General features: G+C 41.1%; 1 protein-coding gene across 21 annotated transcripts in view; it reads right to left on the bottom strand.

The window, feature by feature from the left end:
• Window positions 1-26,023, bottom strand: part of LOC134761654 (uncharacterized) — a 985,940-nt gene that overhangs the window by 719,489 nt on the left and 240,428 nt on the right. For all 21 annotated transcript variants that reach the window (XR_010140594.1, XR_010140592.1, XR_010140593.1 and 18 more), the window contains one exon: window positions 23,108-23,241. The gene's annotated coding sequence lies outside the window, so the exon portion shown is untranslated. The remainder of the gene's footprint in view (window positions 1-23,107; window positions 23,242-26,023) is intronic.

Raw genomic sequence — 26,023 nt, 5'->3', positions numbered from 1 at the left:
AAAAGCAAACAATATTAGAAAAAAGGCAAAAGACATGAACAGACATTTCACCAAAGAGGATATGCAGATGGCAAATAAGTACACGCAAATTTTTTTTTTTTTTTTTTTTTTTTTTTTTTTTTTTTTTTTTGAGATGGAGTCAAGCACTGTTGCCCGGGCTGGAGCGCAATGGCATGATCTTGGCTCACTGCAACCTCTGCCTCCTGGGTTCAAGCAATTCTCCTGCCTCAGCCTCCCAAGTAGCTGGGATTATAGGTGCCTACCACCACGCCCAGCTAATTTTTTGTATTTTTAGTAGACACGAGGTTTCACTATGTTGGCCAGGCTGGTCTCGAACTCCTGACCTCATGATCTGCCTGCCTCAGCCTCCCAAAGTGCTGGGATTACAGGTGTGAGCCACCCGGCCAGCAAAAATTTTCAACATCATTAGCCATCAAAGAAATGCAAATTACACCACAATGAGATGTTACAACATACCTATCAGGATGGTTAACACATACGAGTGACAAAACCTAATTCTGGTAAAAGTGCAGAGAAACTGCATTGCTTGTACACTGCTGGTGGAATATAAAATGATATAGCCACTCTGGAAAACATTTAGAAAGTTCCCTTTAAAGCTAAACATTGGGCTACTACTCAGCAATAAAACTGATATACACAACAAGTTGGATCAATCACTATGGAATTATACTGAGTGAAAAAAGGCCAATCCCAACAAGTTACATGCTGTGTGACTCCATTTATATAACATTCTTGAAATGGCAAAATTACACAATTGAAGAACAGATTAGTGGTTGCTAGAGGGCAGGGACTGGAGGCAGGGGAATGACTGTGGTTATAAAAGGGCAATATGAGAGATGCCTGTGGTAACAGAATTGTGCTGTATTTTGACCTTGGTTTTAGATACACAAAACTACATGTGTGATAAAATCACATTTAAATACATACACACACACACACACAGTGTATGTAAAACTGAGGAAATGTGAATAATATCCATGAGTTATATCAATGTTAATTTCCTGGTTGTGATATTATACTCTATTGTGTAAGATGTTACCATCAGAGGAAATTAGGTAAAAAGTTCACAGAATCTCGGCCGGGCATGATGGTTCATGCCGGTAATCCCTGCACTTTGGGAGGCCAAGGCGAGTGGGTCACCTGAGGTCAGGAGTTCGAGACCAGCCTGGCCAACGTGATGAAACCCCGTCTCTACTAAAAATACAAAAAAAAATTAGCCGGCCATGGTGGCGTGTGCCTGTAATCCCAGCTACTCAGGAGGCTGAGGCAGGAGAAGCGCTTGAACCCGGGAGGCGGAGGTTACAGTGAGCCAAGCTCGTGCCACAGCACTCCAGCCTGGGCAACAAGAGCAAAACTCCATCTCAAAAAGAAAAAACACACAGAATCTCTTTGTAACACTCCTACAATTGCATGTGAATCTACAATTATCCCAAAATAAAAAAAAAAAATTTGTAAAGAGTGAAAAAGAAAACCGGAGTGAGTGGCTATATTATTATCAGACAAAGTAGCCTTCAGAACAAAGAAAGTTACCAGGGTTAAAAAGAGATACAACAGGCCAGGTGCAGTGACTCATGTCTGTAATCCCAGCACTTTGAGATGCCAAGGCAGGCAGATCACCTGCCTGAGGTCAGGAGTTCGAGACCAGCCTGGCCAACATGGCGAAACTCCATCTCTACTAAAAATACAAAAAGATTAGCCAGGCATGGTGGTGGGCCCCTGTAATTCCAGCTACGCAGGAGGCTGAGGCAAGAGAATAGCTTGAACCAAGGAGGTGGAGGTTGCAGTGAACTGAGATTCACGCCACTGCACTCCAGCCTGGGCAACAGAGCAGGACTCCGTCTCAAAATAAACAAAAAACAAAGAGATACAACATAATAATAAAATAACTGATTCACCAAGAAGATACAACAATTATATATATATATGCACCTAACAACAGAGCTTAAAATACATCAAATAAAACTGATTTAAACAAATTTTTTTAAGAATAGATAAATCTGACTGGGCGTGGTGGTTCACGTCTGTAATCCCAGCACTTTGGAAGGCCAAAGCAGGTGGATCACCTGAGGTCAGGAGTTTGAGAAAAACCTGGCCAACATGGTGAATCCCCATCTCTACTAAAACACAAAAAAATTAGCCGAGTGCGGTGGCACATGTCTGTAATCCCAGCTACTTGAGAGTCTGAGGCACAAGAATCACCTGAACCTGGGAGGCAGCAGTTGCAATGAGCCGAGATCATACCACTGCACTCTAGCCAGGGTGACAGAGTGAGACTCCACCTCAAAAAAGAAACAACAAAAGAATAGATAAATCTGCAGTTATAATTGTAGGCTTCAACACTCTATTCTCAGTAAGAGATAGAACTAGTTGACAGAAGACCAACAAGGATAGCCAAGCACTGAATGTCATGTTAACCAATTGAATCTAGTTGAACATTCCACCCAACACCACCAGCAAAATACATATTCTTTTCCAGAGTAAATGGAACATACACCAAGAGAAATCATAGGTTGAGTCATTTGAAAAAAAATAAATAAACACCTCAACTAATTTTAAAAGATTGTGATCATACAATGCATGTTTTCAGGTTATAATTCAATTAAATTAGAAGTCAATAATAGGAAAGTCTCCAAATATTTAGAAATTGAAAATCAATAGGTAAACTTCTAAAGTAGTTTCATTTATATGTATTATATCTAAAACTGTGAAAAGTATATGTAATTAAGTCCATTGTGTATTAAAAAATCAGGAGAGAGTTAAGTCTATGGAATTACTGAAGTCATTTGGAAATCAGAAGCTAGGCTGAGTTTGTGCTCACTGTGGTGCTGCCAATATTGGTGTAGAGCATTAAGGAACCCTTTGAGCCATATTCTACAACTGTAATCTCATACTAAATAAATGACTATTCCTTAACTAGTTGCTCATAAGTCACTTAAAACTACAATTTTTAATAGGGTCCCTTTCCCTGTTTTTCTGTTAATCATCTTGCAATTTGTTAATAACAGTGATATGGTTTGGCTCTGTGTCCCCACCCAAATCTCATCTCAAACTGTAATCCCACCCACCCCACATCGAGGGAGGGGTGGGGGGGGGGAAGGTGATTGGATCACGGGGGTAGGGGGACGGTTTCCCCCATGCTGTTCTCGTGATAGTGAGTGAGTTCTCACAAAAGCTGATGGCTTTAAAGTGTGGCACTTCCTCATACACTCACACTCTCTCTCACTCTATGTATATATACATATGTATATGTGTACGTACATACGTGTGTTATAGATATATATCTCTCTCCTGCCACCATGTAACTTGTATCTTGCTTCCCCTTCTCCTTCCGCCATGACTGCATTTCCTGAGGCCTCTCCAGCCATGCAGAACTGTCAGTCAATTAAATGTCTTCTCTTTATAAATTACCCAGTCTCAGGTAGTATCTTTACAGCAGTGTAAAAACGAACTAATACAAATAGCAATATTCATTTAAGAATTCAATGCTATAAAACCTAATTAATTCAATGCTGAGATTCGACATGCCTTGATCTAATCCAGTTTGTCTAGCTTCCTCCTACCCTTAGATAAGTTTAGACATTCTATGATTAAAAGGTTCTCCATTTCTGAGATACGAACAACTTTTAGACACTTGAGACACACAGGTGACTTTCTAATCTCAAGAAATAGAAGAGTTGACTTCATAAGGTCATAGGTCAGGGTAGAGATATCCTTTTAAATGTGTCCAGTGAAAGAGGGGTTGGTTATGGTTTATTTTAATGTTTTAAGTGTGTATTATATCAGTGTTTCTGAATTTTCTAATTTAAAATTCCACTCTCATCTCCAACAGGTAGCAATGTAGTTATTTTAAAGGTAAAAGGAAAATATGCTAAAAACTAAATTGTGGGAACATTATTAATATACATAAAGTATGCATTGTCACCATGATCTGCATTAAAAAAAAAAGGGGGTGTAACACCCATAGCCTCTATCCTCAACTGACATTCATTCAACAAATATTGACTGTCTATCAGGTGCCAGACATTACACGGTCATTGCTCTTGAGAAATACCCAGTTCAGTGGGGAAGACAGACATATAAACAACAATTACAATCTAATATGATATTTGCTATAACAAAGGGGCCACAGACAGAAGTATACTGACAAATGCTTCACAAAGAAGACTTTGAGCCAGGCTTCTGAGTGAGCAGGACAGTGTCCGGGAGGGAGTGTGACAAGAGGAGGAGCCAAGAGAAGGATGAATCCATTCATACGGAATCAAACAGCATGATTTCTTAACACTAGAACTAGGGCACCTTAAACAGAATGAGGAGAGGTAAAATGGGAGAAGGACTTAGAAAAGACAGTTTAGAAAGGGTCTTAAGATACCCTGGAGGATTTGAGGCAGGGGAAAGACGTAATCAGAAATTTCCTCAAAAATCCTGCCTAGGCTGGTCACAGTGGCTCATGCCTGTAATCTCAGCACCTTGGGAGGTCGAGGCAGGTGGATCACTTCAGGTCAGGGGTTCAAGATCAGCCTGGCCAACATGGTGAAAACCCATCTTTACTAAAAATACAAAAATTAGCCAGGCATGATGGCATGTGCCTGTAGTCCCAGCTACTCAGGAGGCTGAAGCACACGAATCGCTTGAATCTGGGAGGCAGATGTTGCAGTGAGCCGAAATCGCACTATTGCACTCCAGCCTGGGTGATAGAGCAAGATCCTGTCTCAAAAAAAAAAAAAAAAAAAAAAATCTTGCCTATTGGCAGCATCCGTTGCAGTTCTCTAGCAATAAAAAGGGACTGAACTTTAAAACAATAGCCATAGAAATAGGAAGGACAAATTCTAGGGATATTTAGACACAATAAAAAAGACTCTGTGATCCAATTAGTTGTGAGGAAGAGTCAAGGGTGGATCCCATCCTCCCACTTAGACAGCAGTTTAAAGGTAGAGAAGACAAGATTAAAAAGTTGGGTAAAAATAATAGATTCTCTTTGAACACATTCATGTTTAATGTGATATACCTCCTAGGCAGCTAGATGGAGACTTAAAGCAGTACTAAATTTTGGAAACAGCAACATGGATTTTAGGAGACCAAAGAGACTGAAGGTAAAGGTATAGGAATCAGTGATTTATAAGAGTTGTTGAAGTTCCTGGGGATAAATGAAATCAAACATAGAAAACATATTCTTACCATTCTTGTCATCTTATAAGAAATGCTTCATTGGCAAGGAGCACTGATTGGAAATTGACTTAAAGTTTAACTATACATAGTTTCCCTTATTTCAGAAAGTTTGTCCACAACTGTTCTAAAGCAATCATCACGAAAGCCATGCAATGGATCTCATGCAATGCTCTGCCATCAACATTTAACTTCACTTCTGGAAGGGAGGATGAGAAACAGGCCTGCCTCCTGCCCGCTCCAGCCCAAAAAGGATTCCAACAACTGATGAAACAGAGCCCAAAGACAGCAGGCTCTTCTCAGGTGAAGTTCTCATCAAAACCACAAGCAGTTCTCTCCTGTTTCCTACTCACATCCTCTTCCTTCCCCTATGTTTTTCTGTGAATATATCTGCATGCCACAAATAGGCTAGCAAGTCTTCTTAGAGTAGGTGGTGCAAAGGTAAAATACAGTACATTAGTTAAAAAGTAAATATGGCAAGGACAAATTCTATTGCTTTTTGATATCTGTGAGAAGGCAATGGAAGAGTTAGAACTAACAAAGATGGCAGGAATTACAAGATCCAAGCAAATAGTTTCCTTGCTTTGGATTAGAGTTGGACATCCAAGTGTGTAAGTTTTAAGTGTGTAAAACTCCTGGCAGGAGGATTGAGGTGAAGAGCAGGAAAGTACAGGAGGATTCCACCAAATTTTAGCTGCTCAGCAGACAAAACAAGGTATGACAGGCACCTAGCCAGGGCTCTAGAAAAGTATTTGACCACTGCCAGAATCCAGAAAAACCAATGCTACCAAGCATCTAAAATGAAAAGTACCAGGCCAGGTGCGGTGGCTCATGCCTGTAATTCCAGCACTTTGGGAGGCCAAGGTGGGTGTATCACCTGAGGTCAGGAGTTCGAGACCAGCCTGGCCAACAGGGCGAAACCCTGTCTCTGCTAAAAATACAAAAATTAGCCGGGCATGGTGGCGAGTGCTTCTGATTCCAGCTACTCAAGAGGCTGAGGCAGGGAGAATTGCTTTAACTCAGGAGATGGAGGTTGCAGTGACCTGAGATCGCACCACTACACTCCAGCCTGGGCAACAGAGTGAGACTCTTTCTCAACAAAAAAAAAAGTAAAGTACCGAGTCAGACAGACCACTTGAGGTCAGGAGTTCAAGACCAGCCTGGCCAACATGGTGAAATCCCATCTCTACTAAAAGTACAACAATTACCCGGCGTGGTGGTGGGCACCTGTAATCCCAGCTACTTGGGAGTCTGAGGCAGAAGAATCACTCGAACCCAGGAGGCAGAGGTTGCAGTGAGCTAAGATCGCACCACTGCACTCCAGCCTGGGCAATGGAGCAAGACTCCATCTCAATCAATCAATCAATCAATAAAATGAAAAGTAGTAGCCTTCTTAGCAGAAACCTCTCATAGCAGAGTGTTGTCAAAGATACTGAGGAGCCAGGAAACGGAGGGAAAAGCAGAGTCTGAGAGCCCCAAATAGCTGAGGCTGACCTGAGCGTTTTGACTTCATTTCTGCATTAAGCTAAGAGCTCCCACACTATACCACTGGCGTGTCAGGACTGATGTGCACGGATGGAAAATGACACCTGGAGAGTTGCTCACTTCACCTAACATACAATTCTAAATAAAATGTTTCACTCTTCTGTGAGGTCTTTGATTATCACTAGCGAAATCTCTACAAATATAGAAACATGAACTGCTGCTGTCTGGTTAGGCCTGTCTTTCAGGGGCTGAAAAGTTGCTCTGGAAGGGGGGGCTTTCCTGACTTACCCTAAAGGTTTCTCAGACTGCTCTATAATAAAGATGACTGAAAAGCATATTATGTCAACAGATACTTCTTTGGAAGGAGGAAAACAGGAGGATAATACCTCACTCATCAGAAAGAGCCAGACATACCTATAGGGTATGCAAAGCAAGCCGAAACTCCTTTGTGTGGTTTTTGGGGGGTGGATTTTTTGAGACAGGGTCTTGCTCTGTGGCCCACGCTGGACTGCAGTGGCATAATCATGGCTCACAGCAGGCTCAAGAGATCTTTCCACCTCAGCCTCCTAGTAGCTGAGACTATAGGTATATGCCGCCACATCTGGCTTTTTTTATTATTTTTTATTTTTGTAGAGGCAGGGTTTGACCATATTGCCCAGGCTGGTCTCAAACTCCTGGGCTCAAGCAATCTTCCAGAGTTGGCCTCCCAAAGTGCTAGGATTACAGGCATGAGCCACTGTGCACCCATCCTATATTATGTTTTGAAAAGGAAAAATAATTTAGTGTACATCTACTGAGAAGAGAAAAAAAAAATGTGCCAGCAACACCCAAGATGATCTCATATCAGCAGCTAGTTTCAGGTCAAATACAGTACAACAGGAAGCTTGGGACTGAAGACAAGCAGGACCCATCCCACTGGACCCGCCCCCTAAACCAATCGCCAGACTTGCTCCCAACCTACAGAAAGAACACTTTCCACTATGGATAGTGAGACAGTAATTTGTATATCCAGTTCTGCTATTTCAAAAGCTAGGCTGTGTATATACACGGAAATATCCGGTCTGTCAAGTATTCTATAGCTGAGAGGGTCCCATAGCACTTTCAAAATAAAAAAAGTTAAATTCTTTTTAGCCACTCCATTTCTATCACTGCAGTCTCCAACCCTGCCAGGCTGTGAAAATTAAGGCCAGTAATGACTTTACTCTGCCAGAACATTGACTTGTAATCAAGGCAAGGATAATCAACTGCAAACAGAAGAAATCCATTAGAATCTAACATTGAAAAATTGGGGAATTGGGAGTGTTTGCTTTTAATGCTTACTCTTAGCCAAACCAATTAACACCGACGTCTATCCACAAAGCTCTTGTGTAAGTTGTTGGGTGGAGGGAGGAAAATCACCATCACCATCATCACTATCACCAGTCATCATCACCACCACCACCACGCCATCATCACCACTGCCATCACCTCCATCACTGCCACCCTCACCATCACCATCACCATCATCACCACCACAACACCATCGCAACAAAAAGTATGCATTTCTGCCCTCCAAAAGGCCACAGAAGCTTCCTTTCTTAGGAAATTGTACTGATATATTTGCTGTTTTTCCTTTGCCCTCCTAAAGCTATCACCACATAATAAGCATCCTTTCAATAAAAGAAGAATAGGAAGAGGTCAAGATTGTTCAAGGATTCCTAGGGCCCTGGTGATAGAAGACAGAGTGAATTTATGGCCCACATCAAGCGTTTTTATCTTTCCATGGGAGAAAGATACTTGTGACTAGTAGAGTGAGATACTAGAAAGAATGCAGCCTCTCTAACTCGTTATCATTTGTAAATTCCCTACCTGATTTGATAACAAATATCACTTTTCCTTCAGTGCCATTGGAAAAAAAAAATCACAGTGATAACAAAGGTGCCATTATTTCTGGTCGCATTTTCCTGTTAATAATCACAGTTACAGTCAACTAACGCCCTGGGTTCTCACATCACTAAATAAATATTACCTGGTGGCAAATATTAGTATTCCCAATTTTGCATTCCAAAGATGTCAAGAAACCTATCGGAAAGGTGAAATCTCAGTAAACAAGGCCAAAGCCAAAAAAAAACACAAAAATCCCGTATTTCCCTTATTTCCTAGTTTCAACATAAATGTCTGTGTCTGTGGCTTTCAATGGAATTTTCTACGAGACACATCAGTGGTCGTAGTGGTCATTATAATCCTATCCTCCTCGACATAATAAATTTGATTAGTAGAAGTTCATAAAAACAGAATCCTGGAAGGGATTCCTGGATCAGAGACTCTTAACGCAAGATTTATTAATTATAGGAGGGCATGAACATCTTTAAGTTACAGTTTCAAAATTTGTGCACATACACAGTTTACTCTGGAAAAATCCCAGAGCTTTTGTAAATTCTCTGGGACTCATATGTTCTCTCCATTTGAGAATCACTGATAGCAAATTCGTCACTCTCAATTCTTACTGTACATCGGAAGAGTCTCTGAGGAACTTTGATTAAAAAACACACTTCCCAGCCGGGCACAGTGGCTCACACCTGTAATCCCAGCACTTCAGGAAGCCAAGGCAGGCGGATCACTAGGTCACGAGTTCAAGGCCAGCCTGGCCAATATGGTGAAACCCTGTCTCTACCAAAAATACAACAATTAGCCAGGCGTGGTGGCGGGCACCTGTAGTCCCAGCTACTCGGGAGGCTGAGGCAGGAGAATCGCTTGAACCTGCGAGGAGGAGGTTGCAGTGAGCCCAGATCGTGCCACTGCACTCCAGCCTGGGTCACAGAGAGAGACTCCGTCTCAAAAAAAAAAAAACACTTCCCAAGGCCAAGCCCTTAGACAGACTAAATCACAATATTAATAGACAGAGCTCAAGCACATGAATTTTTTTAAATAACTTTTTTAAAAAGGCTTTCAGTTATGGCTTTCAATGTAAAAGGCTTTCAATGTATGATTATTATACATACACAGGGTTAAAAACACTGTGTAGCTTCAATTGATTAGTCTTTTTATTTTATATAATCACCGAACTTTATCATTGGAAGAATTCCTAGATATTGGAAAACTAGCACACTTCTTTTACAAAAAAGAACCAAATGTGTTAATTAACTTGCCCAGGATCATACAGCTAGTTACAAACAGAACCAAAATATTCTGCTTTAAACGTATTTTTTAAAACTACATTCAAATTTTTATTTTTTAAAAATTATAAAATAGGGTTTACCAGCCTCTCTACTAAGTCCTGAATTTCTTCTTTAACAGAGAAAGTTCACCATCTTTTGTCGTTCATATGCAAAAAGTAACCTACATCTGCATAAAATTATTGTAAATATCACAGATGAACCACATTTAGAGGGATAAACCATCATGGGTAATAAATTATGATAAACACACAGTGAAGATTGGTTGACCCCTTTATCAACTGAGTGAGAAGTTCCTGATAATCAAAATTATGGCTCACCACAATTTCATATATTTTTCTTTCTAGCTGTTTTATTTTTAATTGTCAAAGCGAAGAACAAGAGCATGCTTGCCCCCAGAAAAGGGTGTAAATAACCAAGGCATCCCATGTGCTTCAGGAAGGTATTTACATGTCCCAAACCAAGAAGGATAGGCCCTTTAATGGTAGCTCAAATGACATCTATTTATCCTAACCGAAGACCTTTTAAAATGCAATTTGAGTTGAAGAGAAGAAAGGGAAAGAAGGAGGTGACTTTTCCTTTGTTAAATTTCCCAATAAATTTACGTCCAGACTCAGCAAGTGCTTTTCTGTGGCTTCACAGTAGCTGAGATAATTATACTCCTGACCTCTTGATGTATGAGTCCCCATTGAGAGAAGTCAGCTGAATCCCAAGGACAGCATTCCAAGACAATGAAAAGAATTCTTTCAGGACACACCCACTGTGTGACTTGGTGCAGGCAGGATCTCTCCCTACCCCACTGAAGGAGACAGAATAGGGGGAAAAGGAGAGGACCAGGGTTCACTTCATTGACAGGGACCCAGGCAGATAAGTAGTAAAAACCGTTAACATTCAAATGCTTACAATATGCCAAGAACCACTCTAAAGGTTCTGTATTTACAATCAACGTTTCAGCCGGCGGACTGCATATGCCTGTGTTCCCTTAAGATTATAATGGAGCTGAAAATTCCTATTGCCAAGTGACGTCTTGATGATCCTGACCTGTGTAAACCTAAGTTAACATATGTGTTTGTGTCTGTTTTTAACAACAACAAAAAAGTTTAGAAAGTTACAAAAAAAAAATTAGAAATGGAAAAAAGCTTGTAGATATAAGGAAAGAAAATGTTGTATAGCTGTACGAAGTGTTTGTGTTTTGTTTTTGTTTTTTTTTTTGAGACAGAGTCTTGCTCTGTCGCCCAGGGTAGAGTGCAGTGGCGTGTTCTCGGCTCACTGCAAGCTCTCTGCTTCCCAGGTTCACGCCATTCTCCTGCCTCAGCCTCCTGAGTAGCTGGGACTACAGGCACCCGCCACCATGCCCAGCTAATTTTTTGTATTTTTAGTAGAGAAGGGGGTTTCACCATGTTAGCCAGGCTGGTCTCGAACTCCTGACCTCGTGATCTGCCCGCTTCAGCCTCTCAAAGTGCCAGGATTCCAGGTGTGAGCCACTGCGCCTGGCCCTACTTTTTATCCTTTATGTCATATTTTTACTGTACCTTTTCTATGTTTAGATATGTTCAGATACATACATATCTAGCATTATGTCATAATTGCCTACAATATTTTGTACAGTAACATGCTATAAGGTTTGTAGCCCAAGAGCAATAGGTTGTACCATCTAGCTTAGGTGTGTAGTAGGCTACCCCATCTAGGTTTGTGTAAGCACACTCGATGACGTTTGCACAATGAAGAAATTATCCAGTGGTACATTTCTTAGAACATGTATATCCCTGTCGTTAAGTGACTCATGACTGTACCACCTCCTATGGATTATGAATTCTTGTTTGACCACTCATAAAGCTTAGGACAATGCCTTAAATAGAGCAGAGACTGAATAAGCATTTTTTTTGGGGGGGGGCACAGAGTCTCGCTCTGTTGCCCAGGCTGGAGTGCAGTGGCATGATCTCGGCTCACTGCAACCTCCGATTCCCTGGTTCAAGCAATTCTCCTGTCTTAGCCTACTGAGTAGCTGGGATTACAGGTGCATACCACCACGCCTGTAACACAAAAATATAATTTTTGTATTTTTAGTAGAGAGGGGGTTTCACCATGTTGGCCAGGATGGTCTTGATCTCCTGACCTCATGATCCGCCCGCCTCAGCCTCCCAAAGTGCTGGGATTACAGGCGTGAGCCACCGTGCCCGGCCTGAATAAGCATGTGATTGAAGTGGAAAAGGAAAACTTCTAGAACATTAGTTCCAAAGAGCATAAGGATTTCCTGTAGTTAACAGTACTTCACACAAACCCTGAGTAATGCCATATTCTAGTTTTGTGATCATTTCTCTTTCCATATCTTTACCTCTGAGTAAGGCAGAGTGCCTAGTCCTTGGCATGGATATATAATATATATTTGTGGAGCAAATGAGTGAACAGAGAGGACGCCATCTTCAACGAAACTACACATTTTTATATTTATCCTTTTTATTTCTGTTTCCTCCTACTAAAGTGTTAGTTCCACGAAGACAGGAAGTTGTATCTATTTGTTCACTGTTATTACCTACAATAATGCTTAGGAAAAAAAAGAATAGTCAATAAATACTTATTGCATTTATCTTATTGAATGAATGAATAAAATGCTAAATGAGAACACTGTAATCCCAGCACTTTGGAGGCCGAGGCGGGCCAATCACTTCAGGCCAGGAGTTCGAGACCAGCCTGGCCAACATAGCAAAACCCCGTCTCTACTAAAAATACAAAAAATTAACCAGGCCTGGTCGCGTATGCCTGTAATCTCAGCTACTTGGGAGGCTGAGGCATGAGAATTGTTTGAACCTGGAAGGCAGAGGTTGCAGTTAGGTGAGATTGTGCCACTGCACTCCAGCCTGTGCGAGATTCCGTCTTAAACAAACAAAAAAAAAAGCTAAGTGAAAACAGAGTTCTGTGCTCGGTCCTAGAGATGGAAGGAGAATAATGCATCATCCTATACAGCAGAAAATGACTCAATCCAAGCATTGCTAAATGTTGATGTGATTAAGGCTGATGTTAAGGATAAAGCCTTTCTGATAGAAAGAACTTATTTTAATGTGATAGTAACACTACAAAAGCACAATCAGGCCTGGCGCGGTGGCTCACGCCTGTAATCCCAGCACTTTGGGAGGCCGAGGCAGGTGGATCACGAGGTCAGGAGTTTGCGAACAGCCTGACCAACATGGTAAAACCCCATCTCTACCAAAAAATACAAAAATTAGCCGGGTGTGGTGGCACGTGCCTGTAATCCCAGCTACTTGGGAGGCTGAGCCAGGAGAATCACTTCAATCCAAGAGGCAGAGGTTGCAGTGAGCCGAGACTGTGCCACTGCACTCCAGCCTGGTTGACAGAGCAAGATTCCGTGTCAGGAAAAAAAAAAATAAAAAGCACAATCATATGTATTTTTTTTTTTTTTTGAGACGGTGTTTCGCTCTTATTGTCCAGGCTGTAGTGCAATGGCGCAATCTTGGCTCACCGCAACCTCCGCCTCCCAGGTTCAAGCAATTCTCCTGCCTCACCCTCCCTAGTAGCTGGGATTACAGGCGTGCGCCACCACGCCCGGCTAATTTTGTATTTTTAGTAGAGAAGGGGTTTCTCCATGTTGGTCAGGCTGGTCTCGAACTCCCAACCTCAGGTGATCCACCCAACTTGGCCTCCCAAAGTGCTGGGATTACAGACATGAGCCTCCGCACTCAGCCAATCATATGTATTTTTCAATGAATGCTCTCTGAATCCTCGTGTGATGCCATCATAAATCCCTGACAAGAGGGACCCCTACGCTGTAATGCCCCTTCCCACAGAGTGAGGACTCAAGTCACATGCCCATCGGAACCCAAAAATCCTGTTCTGGATCATGTGCCAGGTACTCGGGCCCCAGAGCTCCCTATCCCAACAGCCCATGCTCATTTATAAGGCCTGTGCAGATGTTCCCTCCACACACTCCCCCGAGGGAGACAATCCTCAATATAGAATCCCGAGGCCCACGGGGTGAAGGGTGGGTCCAGTAGACATACAGACCACTCTGTCCACAAGCATGATGACTGGATTCCTGCTCCTACCCACACTACCTGGTCAGGCATGGAAGTTGGCTAAGAATCTGAAAACTCAAAATTTAAACCTGCCCTTCAAGATGGTTATAAAGGTGTATTTGTCAGAACAGAAAAATTTCCAAACATGTTTTGACACTTTTTTGTTTGATTTGTAACTTTTAAATATTTGCATACAGAGTATGTGGTCCTGCATTCACATTCTAGCCCCGGGCACCACAAATGTTAGGGGCAGGACTGCCCATCGAAGAAACTGAGGCTCAGGGCAGCTGACCTGCCTGAGGGCACAGGGCTAGGAGCTGGAAGAGCTAGAATCCAAACCCAGTTCTTCATAATCCAAGCGTCAGTACCTAGGGCGAACCCATCCCTCACTTTAACCACTTCAGAGCACTTTTGTGCGTGCTTCGCCACCGTGATTACAGAAATCCTGGAGGATCCCAAGAGTTGAGGCCATGGGGCCAGGAACAGCCCGTCCTCTCTCCTTGCAACCTGTGTTTTCTCCTCAATACCACGGCAGCCAAATGTGATCCTAGGTGATCCTAAGCCCAGATGGTCGCTGTGCAAGTGCACACCTGTACATCCCTGTAGTGTGGAGACAATCTATGCTAGAAGTAAACAAGCAGCGGCACATGCCTCAGGAACCGCACAAGACGAAGCCTGAGGCTTCTGAACACACATCTTTTTACAACTCTAAACCCAGAAGTGCATTAGTGTTCTCGCAAAACAGGCTGTGCGGCAGTTTTAAAAGCCCAGCTATAATACCTTCATAAGACCTGTACTTACAGGGCCCCTTTCATCCAGGAAATTCAAAGTACTTTACAAGCTCAGAGCCATTCATCTAAACACTCCAGGGAAGTATGCAGGTGGCCTAGGTTAGACTCATTGACGAAGAAACTGAGGCAGCCTGACAGCCTTAAGTACCAGTCTTTAAAACGGTCTTTGCTTTTTAAAAACGAGTAGCTTTAAACATGTACAAAAAACATGCCACTGATAGAGGAGGAAAAAGGGATTTGCACTATTTTTGTAGATATTAAATTGAATGTAACAAAATTAAATACTATAGTCATAGAAATCTATGCCTTGGTGTAGTTTTTATCCAAACGAGCCATGAAAATTTATGCTCAGTCCACTACAAATGGCTTGTTAAATTTGAGATACTATCGCCTTTCAAAATGCAAATTCCATAATCACAAATTTTAAGACAGAAATTTCAATTTTTTTTCCCGCAAATGGAATCAGGCTTTTACACCTTTAGCCAGAAAGCACTTAGCAAAGGTGATTAGCATATTCTCTCTGGACTAGATGGAATCAATATCAAGCCAGGGAGATTAGCTTCATTTGATTTTTAGTGGGAGGTAAATGGCCCCAGGGAAGCATGTCTGAGAGGAGTGGAGGAAGAGTCCTTTCATAAATCAGGGAAGTTAAGAGTTCAGGAAGAACAGAACATATAAAGTAGCCATTTTTGTTACCTTAATGTAATCCAAACAATGTTTGGACTGAATACTTATATTTGAAAGTTATGTTCATACAAATAACCAACATCCAGTGAGTCATCATTTTGTTCTAACCACTGTACTTCCTGCTCATAAATAACCCATTTTATAGGCCAAAAAAAAAACCCAGCCTCAGAAAAATTAATAGATCCAGTCTCAAAACAGTTTACCATGGAGTTAGAAAAATATTCACTCATTTATTCAATAAGGCAACTACATCGAATCTGAAATATGAAAATATATATAAATTTCTCCCAGGGAGTTCATAATCTAGTAGAGAAATAATGCAGGTAAAACAATTTTCCAAAAGGCATGCTCAAGGCACCATGGCAATGCAGTGGCAGCTGAATTAACTGAGGGTCTAGGGCAGGTAATATGAAGGATTTTGCAGAGAGGATGTCCATTTCAACAGGCAGATCAAAGGAGAAAGGAATTCTAGACTGATTACAATGGCTTATGTGAATGCATAAAGACATAAGAGAACCTAATCTAGGTCTCTGGGGTCGTCTGACATGGCTAGAGAGAATGAGGATGCATAAGAACAGTTACTAAAAGGTAATCCTGGGCTGGATAAGTGTACACAGGTAGGAAATTAGATATTAAGAATTAATTATTCGGCCAGCGCAGTGGCTCACGCCTGTAATCCCAGCACTTTGGGAGGCCGAGGCAGGCGGATCACCTGAGGTTGGGAGTTCAAGACCACCCTGACCAAAATGGAGAAAACCCGTCTCTACTAAAAACACAAAATTAGCCGGGTGTAGTGGCACATGCCTGTAATCTCAGCTACTTGGGAGACTGAGGCAGGAGAATCACTTGAACTCAGGAGGCAGAGGTTGCGGTGAGCCGAGATCACACCATTGCACTCTAGCCTGGGCAACAAGAGCTTAACTCCATCTCAAAAAGAAAAAAAAAGAATTAATTGCAATTGGGTATGTCTCATCTGCCCAACAAGCTATGTCTCCTTGATGGGAAAAAATCTCCCCTTGGATTCTAGCAGAACAGTTTATGCCTAAAATGGTTTAATCTAAACCACTGATTGCTATTACTTCTTTGTCACTATCATCAGAGCTAGCACTTAGACAATGGCTACAGGCATCACTATTAGCTCTTTATGTATAATAACCTATTTAAATCTTAAAAGAGCCCAATGAGGTAAATTGTATTACCAGCACCATTCTACAGACGAGCTAAGGCACAGGAATGTGCCTAGAACACTCAACTGCTAAATCACACTGTCTGGAATTTATGTCCCAAAACACATACAAAACTGAAGTGCAAAATTATGTTACTAGGAATTTTCTGCCTCCTTAATTGTCAGTTCTCTTCCCTCCCATCCCACACACTCCCCATCATCATAAGCAAATGTCACGGACTTGCCAGGAGATGACTAATAAGCTCACCAACACTGCTCCTCAGCCATCACATAGTATCTGCCACTTTCCTCCTCTCCTGCTCAGTCCCATCCAGTGATATCTGCCAGTGAGAACAAGTGTCAAAAGTGCTAATGGCCAAGATATTAATTTAGCTGCTGAGCTCCCAGTGATGTCACTTCCCAAGGCTATACAAGCCACTTTCTCTGCTACTGCCAACCCTATCCCTGATGTAGTTACTGATGCCACTTAACATACTCAATGTGGCACGCAGATTTTGGTAAATCAGTCAACTTGAGATTTTGCTTTCACTTTTAACACAGCCCATAGGTTTCCAACATGATTCTGTTCGATTGGAAAGTAATCCAAGTGATTGGCAGCATGCTTCCCTTGGAATCCTCTTTCCATCTATTAACACATTTTTCAACTTTGGTTTACATAAACATCCCTCCATTCAATTGTGAGCTCCTTTGGGCAAGCCTTAAAGAGGTACATAAACTTTCATAAACTCAAATTGTTAGTAGTCATTCAGGTTGTTGAATGAATGAGTCGAGTATTAACTTTCTAACTCCACCGTAAGCTCTTTGAGACTGTACAAGCTTCTATTCACTTTTCTGTTTCTCAGTTTCTTGTTTGTAAAATGAATTCATAAGAGCACGAGCTTCAAAGGGTTGCTGCGAAGATCTGTAAAGCAGTCAAAATGGTACATAGCATACAATAAGCATCTAACAAATGTCACTATCCATATCTATATACTTAACAGCTACTTACTGTTTTGTATAAGATGTGAACAAAAGTTCTCCGAAAAGGAATTTGGAGGAAAGAGACTTTATTTCAGTGAACAGTCTGCGAACTGGAGAAATACGCTTTGGTGTAAAAGGAAGGTGCATTCCAGAGAACAAAAAGAGGGTTTGGATTTTACAGCAAATGTTTCCACCCAAGTTTCCAATTGGGTCTGTTAATTCAAAGATCTGAAACTTGTTTAGTTTCTATTGGTTGACACAAGTGAGTTCTGTTGATTGGTTGATACAGCTGAGCCCTGATTGGTCAATACAGCTGAGCTTTGATTGGTTGGTTCAGGTGGGCCCTCAATATCCCAAAGTTAAAAAGATGTGGGGGTTTCCAGGGTTTTGGGGAACTCAGAGTATGTGTGGGGCCTCAAGTCAGCAAATGGCTGCTTGACTTTATGTTAAATCTAGGCCCACTTAGCCACTTGGGATCCGTCTTGAAAAATTGGCTTTTTCAGGTTCTCATTTGTTGACAGACATAAGCAATGTCTATTTGTGCTTTGGATATTTCTTGTTCAATTCAACTGTCTTCCTATAGAATGAGGACTTTCCCAGAGGTACTTCAGACAATCATGAGAACAAACTCCTGGAGACCAAAACAGCAGACCTCCAGAGGTGTCCAGACAGAGCTGAATTCAAGAGTATGAGTGAGCAAAGATAAGGCCAAAGGCATAAAACCAGGTACAACCAAAGGCACGTTTTCCACATGAACTTAAAACTATCAACTGAAAAAGAAAAGACATGCCTATGGCCATGGCTGGGCTATGCTTCTGGGTGGCAATACACAGCATACAACTGACCCAAGTGCCATTCCTACCTACCTGATAAATGGCTGTCAAGAATTATGGCAGTGTGCTGCTCTGTATTTTGGTGGACACACCAACATAAATCCAACTAATATCAGACTGTGTGACCTCACCCTGGGACGCGAGCCAGAGGTTTCACTTGAGATCTCGGAAGTTATCAGATCTGGAAAGTGCTTCAGTTGCTTTCTCTTTTAGCCCATTTTAAGCAAAACAAAAGGCAGCACGGACCCAAAGAGGCAAGAAGGTAAAACCAGAAATTGTCTATACTCCATTACCCCAAATTACCTGATGATGAATAAATATTCATTGTTCCATGGTTTCAATAGAAAGTAAACACCTATTTAAAAAGACCTGATCTTCATCATGCCTTTAATCTCTTCCTTTTCGCTTATATCAGAGAAAGAATATTCATGCTTCCTGACTGAAAGATGTGCCTCTAATACAACCTCAGACAAACCCTGACCCAAACCCTGATTCAGTGTTCTTTTTTTTTTTTTTTTTTTTTTTAAATTGAGACAGAGTCACTCTGTCGCCCAGGCTGGAGTGCAGTGGCTCGATCTCGGCTCACCACAATCTCTGCCTCCCAGGTTCAAGCGATTCTTCTGCCTCAGCCTCCCATGTAGCTGGGGTTACAGGCATGTGCCACCACACTCAGCTAATTTTTGTATTTTTAGTAGAGACGGGGTTTTGCCATGTTAGCCAGGCTGGTCTCAAACTCTTGACCTCAGGTGATCCGCCCTCCTCAGCCTCCCAAAATGCAAGGATTACCGGCATGAACCATCGCACCAGGCCACTATATTCTTTTTCTTTCACTCCTTGGTCAGTCCACTGCAATCTCTTAACCAGGACTCAGCCCGGTACATACCACTGCACTCCTCCAAGTATGCCTCAGTGGAAAAGCTGAAATTGCACTGACGTTAGAGGTGCTGTCCTGATATTTGTTGGCTGAATGATCTCAGATGAATTTCTTCACCTCTCCAGGCCTCAGTTTCTACATCTATAAAAGGAAGCTGATCTCTGCAGCCTCCTTACCACCCAAATTCTCACAAGGTCATTAGCCCATAGGTTTCCAGGTGTGCAGTGAAACACAAAATGCTGAGAAGCCACACCCCACTCTTAGCATATGGATGAAGAAGTTCTGGGGAAGCAGATGTATTGGAGGGTAGGGGAGGCCGCCTAGGTAAAAAATACCAAGACAACTGAATATGGGAGAAAAACACTTCTCTTGTCACATCTGAAATTGAAAATTGTGAGTGTGCACAAGCACGAAGTATAGTTGTCAGGGAGCCCAGTGGTGTGAAGAAAACCTGAAATCATCCCTCTCTACCAGTACAGGGTATCTTTGTATCCTTGTATCTGCTGCAACTGGAAATGGAGAATTAGGCAGATGGAGTGTTTTTAAGGGATTGGACAATTCATTAGGTGCTATAAAACATAGGCAATCAATAAATAATATTTCAATTGATTTCAACATCATTCCACCGGTTCTCTTTAGGAAATTTCAAGCTGATGCCAAAATGTTCCACTCTGCTCTCTGCTGCACATTTACTGAATTCCCATGTGTCGATACACAAATTTAGAAGCTCAGAACAGCGGAGGCCACCAATATGACCGCATAGCATTGAAGAATTTAATCAGTTAATGTTTCAGGATCTACCCATCAAACATTGACAGCTCACAATCAATGTAAGAAGTTACTTTGTAAAATGGACTTTTTTTCTCCCTTGAATTTGAGGCCTAGAAGTCTGTAATGCTTGACTTTCCCAGAAAATTTCCAGATTCACACTTCACTTTCAACTTTGTGGATTGAGCTTTGTCTCTTAAAGACAATAGTGAATGGTTTTGTACTGGCTGTTAAGTCTGCTTTTAAGAATAGTTTAGGTATTCTTTGCAAAGAGGCTTCTGTTATTTCCATCGTGTTATTTTATTTTCAATTTTTCTTTCTTCCCTTCCATTTGAAATCCCCCCTCGGTGGTGTGCCTAAGTGCTCAGGTAATATACATACAAATGCTTTGACAGATGGGTAAGTACCATCTCATGGTGCCCATACTTCTTAGTGAAAAAAGTACCCAAAACAGAGTGCAGTAATTCCATCCCCTCAAGTGCTATAATAATCCCTGCAGATGGTAGTTCTGCAACTAAAACTGCAGCACAATGGATATATAAATTAGGGCTACCAATAATGCTTGACAATACAATGAAGTATTCCAATATTCCCATTTCTAATACACACATTACATAAAACCAAAAAAATTACTTTTAAGACAAGTAGTGAAATAAAACTTGCTAAAACGTTTTGCAAAATCAGTGCTACATTCTCATCTTTTTCCATACGCAATTTTCATGCAACTGAGTGTATACTCCAAATAGAAAATTTTCTTAAGCTGTAGATCTCATTAGCTTTGTAGGTTAGTCTCTATGAGCACAGGATACCTGAAAGCTGGTTAATGAATAATATTTCAGAAATCTTTACTAACATGCTAATCACAATTGAATAGCTTTCATTTAATTCTTCAAAAAAAAAAAGAAAAGAAAACATAAGTATTATTATTATCCTCATCTTCTAGCTGAGGAAATTAAAGCTGAAAGAGGTTAAATAATTTACCTAAGGTCACATCGCTAGTGGTGACAGAACTGGGATTTAAACCTGGGAATTCAGCTCCCAAGCACTTAGCTACTATACAATATTACCCTGGTAGTAGTACTAGAGTCCTTAGTTTCACAGGGGTAAGGGAAGAGACTCATATATTTGCCTTAGAAAACATCTTATTGTAATGCCAGACTAACACAGACCCAGTCCAGTGAGATTTGCCTACAGAAATACCTAGAGGACGTAAACTTATAGATTCCTTTGCCTATGCTTTTGCTCCAGAAGCAAGGCCAGGGCCCCTGTGAATTATGGGGATCAGTGGGAGCCCATGGCTGTCTACCTACTTGTTCACCTGCTTTTAGTTATCTGGAGATATTGTGCCTCCTGAACTGTACACATATGAAAAAATGTCAAGGTCATCAATATTTACCTCTCATGAACCCAAAGGTCCCATTAAAAAGGTACCAGTTATTTATGGGAATGTTTTAGTCACCTGGCATGATGGGAGAGGAGGAAGAGCTTGGAACTATTCACATTTTATTGTAATCTCTAATATGAGAAGTCTACTGCCACCACCAAAGTCGAAGCTGAAATTAGTATTTGTAACATAAAAATATCATGGGTGCTACTCAGTTTTCATGAATCTAATGTTACCAACAATAACAAGTCAGAAGACCCCATCACATTAGGCGCAACAGGAAAGCTCTGAAAAGCATGCAATTCCAAAGTGATGATGATACACTAAATGTCAGATACAGCCTTCAGATTCTTGTTCTTTTTTTACTTTTTTCAAGTATGAAATTCTTGTTGTTACTTTTTTTAAGTATGAACACAGGCTAGTCATTTTGTGTACACTCCACTCCACCCTGAAAATATTGCTGTATTTCTCATTACACTTCTTTTTTTTTTTTTTTTTTTTGAGAGTGTCTCACTTTGTCACCCAGACTGGAGTGCAATCTCAGCTCACTGCAGCCTCAACCTCCCAAGCTCAAGTGATCCTCCCACCTCCCACCTCATCCTACAGAGAAGCTGGAATCACAGGTATGCGTCACCACATCCAACTAATTTTTTTATTATTTGCAGAGACAAGGTCTCGCTATGCTGCGCAGGCTGGTCTCAAACTCCTGGGCTCAAGTGATCCACCTGCCTCAGCATCCCAGAGTGCTGAGATTACAGGTGTGAGCCACCAACGCACCCAGCCAACACTCCGAATTCTTTTTTTTGAGACAGAGTCTTGCTCTGTCACCCAGGCTGGAGTGTGGTGGTGTGATCTCAGCTCACTGCAACCTCTGCCTCCTGGGTTCAAGTGATTCTCCTGCTTCAGCCTTCCAAGTAGCTGGTACTACAGCTGCGTGCCACCACGCCCGGCTAATTTTTGCCTTTTTGGCAAAGACAGGGTTTCACCATGTTGGCCAGGATGGTCTCCATCTCTTGACCTCCTGATCCACCTGCCTCGGCCATCCAAAGTGCTGGGATTATAGGCATAAGCCACTGCCCCCAGCCAACTCCCAATACTTGATAATTCTTTAACCTTGTAAAAAAGAAGCTGAGTTCTACAAATAGGCCACGAAGTTTCTCTGATGTCTTGATACAAGAATATCAAGAGCAGAAAGCATGGAGGAAAGATGTATAAAATTTAGCAGGGTGTCTGCATGATGTAACCAGGATTGACATACTAACGTTTTTAATGAAAATCTCCACCGGGCATGGTGGCTCACGCCTGTAATCCCAGCACTTCGGGAGGCTGAGGCGGGTGTATCATCTGAAGTCAGGAGTTCGAGACCAGCCAGGCCAACATGGTAAAACCCCATCTCTACTAAAAATACAAAAATTAGCCAGGTATGGTGGCGGGCGCCTATAATCCCAGCTACTCAGGAGGCTGAGGCAGGAGAATTGGTTGAACCCGGGGGGTGGGGCGGCGGAGGTTGCAGTGAGCCAAGATCATGCCACTGCACTCCAGCCCGGGTAATAAGAGCAAAACTCCATCTCAAACAACAACAACAACAACAACAACAACAAAAAACAGGAAAACTCTGAAGACTCTCCTGCTTGCAATTAAGAGGTATATCCAGAAAGTATCAAAAGTTGTATTCTTCCAGTTGAAATCTTCTCAGTTTCATCTTCCTGTTTTGATTACTGATCCCTTGAAAAGGGGCCTGTGGTATTACAAATTATCCCATTACTCACTCCTCTCAGGTAGTTCTGCTGGAAAGGGAAGGAAGTAAATCTTGGAGTCCTGCACTTCCATCCCTTAATCATATACATGCACGCCCTCAAAAGCAGTAAATCACCGTCTTTCACTGTATTGCCGTGATTCACACCTGAAACAGAGCAGAGAAGAGAGGTACTCAGAAATGCCATGCCCAGAAAAAAGGTATCTTAATACACTAAAAACAATGATACTAAAAACAATGATACTTAAAACAATGATACTTAGGCACACCGGTATTGCTTCTTCTCAAATAGACATCACACCAGCAAGTACAGTTTATCATTCTAATTAAGGGTCATCAGCCATGTTAAAGGCAAATTTGATAGACCAAAGCTTTCCAAACTAACATTTTAGGACTCAGTACCCTTTCCAAGCTCTATTAAAACCAAACATCTATATCATGTTAACCCACTTGGGCAGCACAACTTTAATTAGTAAAATTAGCCGTGTTGTTGGGGCAACTTTCGTCTCATAAACTCTGCAAGGCAGAAACATAACCAATCATATGTTTTAAGATGCTACCTAATTACATAAAAGCACTCATCAAACTTTACACAGAAGTGTTTAAAAATCAAAACATACCATTAATCCTGAAGAAAAAAATATTTGAGGTTACCTTATTTTTTAAGATTATGTGCTCATTTACTACATGAGGAAAAACAGCTTTTGATAGTCAACCGCCTTCTTTTAATTTAATTACCAGAAAATGCAAACTGTTTTCAGGTTTACCTGAATGTTATCAGTTTGAGTGGATTTCCCTACTCAATACACAACTGCCCTGCTTCCACTGGTCTTGTTAGGAAGAGGCAGTAACAGAAGTGCACACTCGGTATTTTTAAGCACATTTAAAATTTCTCTAGCTGGGGAGATAAGAACACCTCCCTCTTGCCAAGCAAATGCCAACAGCCAACAGAACAAGGCCAAATGAGAGAAAACACCTCCTGAAGATTTTACCCAACTTTTTCATTGAGCTTGCACCATCATTATCAGCTGCCCTTCACAACTGCCAGCCTGTTCCATTAAACTTGCTATCAACTCAATATCAGCAGGATAACAGTACAATGGTCTCCCAGCTCCTAGATTTGGGAGATTGATGACTGGATGCTAATGAGGGTTCTGCCTGCAAGATGTATTTTTTATATTTGATTCCCTGACCTTAATTTTTACGTCATTCAAAAATCTGGAACTAAAGCTCACATTGGGTACAGAAATGACGCTTTTTCAGCAAGAATCAGACCTGGCTGACAGACTGTTTCTTTAACTGCCTTTCAGCAAAATGGCCGCCTCAAGGATTAGGCTCTGAAATGGCTGAGAACAGGGATTTGTAAGACAAAGAATGACACATATTTCTGACAGCTGTGAATATATACATAGGATAGAAGTATCTTTTAAATAAAAGCCATTGTGATACATTTAAATGGAATAATGTAATTGAAAACAGATTTTTTTAAAAAAAAGAATGAACTCAATGCTACCACACTTTTAAGGATGTTTTTATTTTTTTTTATTGATTTTAAAGGGCTTTGTAATAAGATTATATGCCCTACATTGCAGGACCAAAAGCTCTCTGACTGCATATAAATGACTGTGGTCTACTCAACTTTCAACACAGGATTTTCTTACCCAGACTCCATCACCACTATATTCTTTAAAAGGCATCTCCTTTGAATTTTGGGTTGTGCTGTGGAAATCTGCAAGTTATAATGCCTTAGCCTGAATGTACATGCACACACAAAAATTATTCTTTTTCCCCAATAAGCCTCTGCTAATATCTGCCATCCATATTAAAATATATGGATATAATACGTTCCTAATAAAAGGAATACACCTTGATGTACACTCCACCACAGAACATGAGTCCCTGAGGTTACTTCAACCTTACCAGTGCCATGAATTACTTTATGGATGACAGATTTTTTTTTTTTTTAAATCCCATGTGTTATATTTTAGCTCCAGCTTTAAAACTGTGCAAATGGAAGGAAAACTATCTTAGTAAACATTCCCCTGACTATCATCAAGTTTAAGAGAATTTTATTTCTACACCTAAGGAACAACACAAAATAAACCACAGATGCTGGTGCCTGTCAGATATGAAGTGTCCAAAGATTAACCCACAGTGACCTATCTCTGCATCATGTTCCAGGGCCACTTAAATACGAATATGGGGATGATGCCTTTTAGCTAAAAACGTAGATGTCAAACAGCTGCATATCAGACTTTTAAAATGATCTTTGGGAAATCTCAAAGGCTTATGCTATCCTAAAACAGCAAATACTGACATCTACTTTTTGTCTTTTTTTTTTTTTTTAAGTGTAATACCAGTAAACCACATTCAAGGTCAGAAAAAGTCTACTTGGCCACCTGAATAACTCTGCCATATTTGGTATTCAAAATTAAAAAGTGGAGACTTAAAAGTGGTAGTTACATGCTGGATTTCTTTGAAAACTTAAAATTGGAGCAGGAAAAAAACCAAAATAAGGCCAACTCATTTAATGGCATTTGGTCAGCTCACTTGTTAAATATACACTGATTTATACACACAGTCAAAAAATAGCACTTAAGTTAACAGAATGACTCATGTCATAATGAGACACCTTTATTGAGTCATTACGTATATAAGAAACAGTCCCAAAATTGTGGGGCCTGCCTCAAGTAGGCTAAGAGGTAACTGAATATTGGTAAAATTGTGAAATATATGAAGAGACATGTATATAGAGAGAAATGCAGTCAGCAAAATGTCACTAAATTATACCCTTAAATCTGTCTTGCCTTTAAAATGCATCCCCATCAGACAGGCATTCACCCACTCCAGAGAACGCAACCAGAAAGGGAGCTTCAAGTCTGTAACCCAAATGACAGCCCAGGAGTTTGTGGGTTTTATAAATGGTGGT

This window comes from Pongo abelii, chromosome 5 (assembly GCF_028885655.2).
Source record: "Pongo abelii isolate AG06213 chromosome 5, NHGRI_mPonAbe1-v2.0_pri, whole genome shotgun sequence".
Lineage (NCBI taxonomy): Eukaryota > Metazoa > Chordata > Mammalia > Primates > Hominidae > Pongo > Pongo abelii.
Note: the sequence above shows the minus strand (reverse complement) of the source record. Positions and strands in the feature narration are given on the sequence as shown.